Here is a 4,162-nt window from a genome sequence, read left to right as displayed (position 1 = left end):
CGGCGATGTGCCCCCAATTCACCGCACCATCTCGCGCCGCGGTCTCTCCCTTGCCGTCGTGACCCGCGCACAAAAGTGCCTGGCCTTTCGCGGCGCGTCTCCTGGCGCGTGGATTGCCACCCCCACTGGTGAAATCGCCGACCAACCGCTACGGACCCTGCCATCATCGGCGGTGGCTACGGCGGTGAATCAGGGGCCGTGGAAGCGATGTTGCCTGACAAGCCGCAGAAGCGATGTTCGCCAGCGGAGGAAATAGGAATACGCGCGCGGAGTTGGGCGATGGTCGCCGGCGACGTTGCGCATGCGTCAAGGAAAAGCACAGCGCTGCTTCGTTGAGTGGATGCATTCTACGGAGAGGACCAAGTAAGTATGCGCCTTCGCCTCCACGATTAATCTGCTTGCGACGAATTGGTATATAATGTTACAATGTTTAAATGGATATACACTGTATGCATCCAAATCGTGTGTATTCAGTTTTGGGGAAATTTTCCAGTCAAGAAGGCCTTGGTAGCTGTCTCCCTCCGATGCCTTTTAGCAGCTGAAATACAAAACTTAGCAGAATAAATTTTATTCCGTCTGTGGTCCATAACTTAGGGTGTTGGCATGCGGATACTCCTGACTCTAGGTCATGCATATATGGAATATGTTCTACTATAATGCAGAATTTCGTTGCAATTGTTTAATTTCTGAATATACCGCAGTACATGCCACCTTTTTCACAGTGTTGGCAATCAGTGTATGATTTCTGGATTCAGAAGGCTTATCTTTCTCAGAGAGTTGGCGACCGTTGTAGGATTTTTTTAATGCACAAAGCTGATCTCCTCAGGTCTAGTTGAACTCGAACTTTGTACATCCATATTGTGAGCTGAACTTTCACTGGAATGAGAAATAAGCGCACAGGTCAAGTTATTATTCTATAATAATGGTTGTACAGAAAAACAAAGGGGAAAATATCTTACAGCAATCCAGAGAAGTTTTGCTTCGGTGGCATGTCCATGTCATCTGCGCTTCTCTCAAACATTTCTAGAACTTTGGTTATGGTAGGGCGATATGCAGGCAATATTTGTACGCACCACAAGCCAATTAAGGTCATCTTTCTCGCGATTTCCTCAGTTTCTGATGTGACATCACATGCTTGTAATCCATCATCTTGCGCAAAGTGGTCGTAAATCCAGTCAGGAAAATACTTTTCGCTGGATTTTGCAACAATTGATTTTACATTTCTCCTGCCTCCAACCATCTCCAGCAACATCATTCCATAACTATAAACATCTGACTTTGTTGAAACCACTCCGAAGCTTCGGGAGTGAACTTCTGGAGCAATGAACCCAATTGTTCCTCTGGCTCCAGTCATTGAAAGCTTGCTTTCCTTTGTATGACACAATTTAGCTAGACCAAAATCAGCAATCTTTGGGCTAAAATCCCTCTCTAGAAGGATATTTTGGGGCTTGATATCAAAATGGACGATGCGTATATTACAGCCATGATGCAAGTATTCGAGGCCACGAGCAATCCCCACTGCTATCGCAAGGAGCCTCTTCCATCCTAAAATTTCTTTAGGGTTCTCTGAGTAAATGTACTTATCCAAGGAACCATTGGGTATGTACTCATATATAAGAGCTCGTTTTGATCCCTCCAAACAAAATCCAAATAAGCTAACAATATTAACATGAGAGGTCCTGCCAATGCTCATAACCTCATTCACAAACTCGTCCCCATTTCCTTTGCAATCATGCAAGAATTTCACAGCAACCAGACGATCATCGTGTAGTCTTCCTTTGAAAACCACACCATAGCCACCTTTTCCAAGCTGATCACGGCGAGAAGAAGTTATCTTCATTACCTCTGAGTACATGTATCTTTTTGGAGCTAGGGGTCCATATGATATTATCATGGCCTCGTAATTCTTCTCAGTGTTGCTCCTAGCCTTCTTACAAAGGAGAAACCATAGTCTTTTCCCTTTTTTATGCCATATCAGCACATAAAGACATGCAAAGAGAATGGTCGCAGCTGCTGATGTCATACCTGAGATGGAAGCGCATGTTATTTTCTTTTGTAAACCTGAAGTTATAATACAACCATTATGATTTCCAGACAATCAGTAATTTAAATTTCTCTTGCCCCAAGAGTATGAAAAGATGTCAAAACAAACAATTTAGCCTACCTATTAGCATAATCTTCTTCCCTCTCCTCTCGCTACCTGGAATGTAACATAACATTTATGAGTAAAAACAGTGCCACCCAGTAGTATTACAACATAACATTTATGAGTAACAACAGCCCCACCCAGGAATATTACATTGGCTGCTGAAGAAGTCTACCAAAAAAAAACACTGCAAGATAGTGAAGACCAATAGAACCTTGACTTTCTTTTGATTGAGCTACTATGTCGCTCAAATACAGGTTTAACAAAAAAATGTTATGCGCCTATGTAGATTTGATAGCCCATATAAGAGTTGCATAAAATTTGAAGTATAATGACAGTACATCTCAATTTTTCTCTCGTCAAATTATCTGTTGTACCATCATGATCCACAATCACCAAAACTGAAGTGTTCTTAGGGTACAGAACTAGACCAGTGGCATACGTTCTGTTGAAATCGCACCAGTCAGTACATCTCAGTCCGCATAGTAATTAGCATGGTACACGCAAGCTGTTTATAGTTGAGAAGAAACCCGCCCTTCATCAGCCGGTTGTAGTCTGCCCCCATCGCACCCACCTACCCCAGCACCGGCATCATCACCGGACTCCATTTGTCATCAGGCTTGTACCCGCCGGCGAGCCACGGGAATGAGTGGAAGATCAGCACCATGGGTTTCAATTTCGGTCTCAACAAAAATTTCAGTACCAACTGAAATCACTGAAATTCAGTGAAACTCAGTTTGCATTTAAGTCAAAAGGCCGAAATATTCTTTTGAATTTAATTAAATATTTGAAATTTTCAAAAAATATTTGATTTCCTGTGTACTACTGAATCTGCTGAAATATTTTGACCGAAATGTAATATTTCAGTGTCTACTGAAATTAATGAAATTCAGTGAAATCTTACTGAAAGTGAAAACCATGGTCAGCACTCTGGATCCATCCATGCAGTTCATGCACGCCCATGTAGGCAGCGGCGGCAGCGTGTGCAGGGCGGTGCAGTTGTAGAGAAAGAAGAACTCCTGGTTGGCGGTGCTGATGCCGAAGGGCGCGAGGCCGAGGTTAGAGGAGACGTTCACTTGGAGCTCGACATTGCAGGTGCCATCGTAGAGTTCGATGTTGGTGACCCGGAACGAACAGTCTTTGTAGGAGATATCCAGGATCTGGTAGTTCCTGAATGAGTTCTTGAGGAAAGCCTTCCCGGTGTCATCGCAGGTGATCTGGAAGGCCCGGTAGCCGCACTCCGATGGATGTGTGCTGCCGAGCCAGAAGGGCTACGCGACCTGGAGGCTACCACATGTGGCTGGCTCGCAGAATGAGAACGAAGCATCGGTGGTTGTGCTAGATAGGAGGGTGGTCAACTAGATGAGAGACGAGAAGGAACGTAATCAGAAATTTGTCAAAGTATCACCATCGTAGAATTGTCAATTTTCTCTTGACTTCAAAATCTTGATTAGTTTATTTTTTTGTGTGGAGTGGCTGGGCGAGCCAAGCCAGAACAGGTACTTGATGGCGAAGTTCTCGCACGGCACTGGCTAGCACATGGCACAAACGCGTTGATGGAAGAGCAACAGTGAGACCAAGATGGAGAGCAGTGAGGTTGGATACATGCCAGTGGACAACCGTTTGATTTGGTAGCGGGAAAGAATGGCTCAAGCTCAAGAGATAATATTGAAAAATGAAGATAAGGGAGAAGATATAATAAGTAGTGTTTGTTAGCCAACGAGTCTGACTGCTTAAGTGGACCATTTACTTCTTCATAGCCACTAGAGAGAGTCAACATCCAAATGTCTCGACCTATATTTAGTTGGTGCAGTGTTCCACAGTTCGCGAGCGCATTCCCACCATTAAATGCATTGTTATGTTTGGAGCAAGGCAACGGAGGGACGTGAGTGTTGTCATTGTTGGTATATGTAGAGAGACAAGTTATGGGCTGTGCAATCGCGATGTATTGATCGGTGCACCAGGCACGTATATATAAGTACAGAGATGGGCCACAACCTCAACTATACAAGGAAA

The 4,162-nt window shown here is 44.2% G+C and overlaps 1 pseudogene; it reads right to left on the bottom strand.

Annotated features, from left to right (window-relative positions):
- Positions 1 to 769: 769 nt before the first annotated feature.
- The window catches only part of LOC123068449 (LEAF RUST 10 DISEASE-RESISTANCE LOCUS RECEPTOR-LIKE PROTEIN KINASE-like 2.1), a 14,473-nt pseudogene continuing 11,080 nt past the window's right edge, over positions 770 to 4,162 (bottom strand).

The sequence above is a fragment of the Triticum aestivum genome, chromosome 3B, assembly GCF_018294505.1.
Source record: "Triticum aestivum cultivar Chinese Spring chromosome 3B, IWGSC CS RefSeq v2.1, whole genome shotgun sequence".
NCBI classification, from domain to species: Eukaryota; Viridiplantae; Streptophyta; class Magnoliopsida; order Poales; family Poaceae; genus Triticum; species Triticum aestivum.
This window is presented reverse-complemented; position numbering and strand designations above follow the sequence as displayed.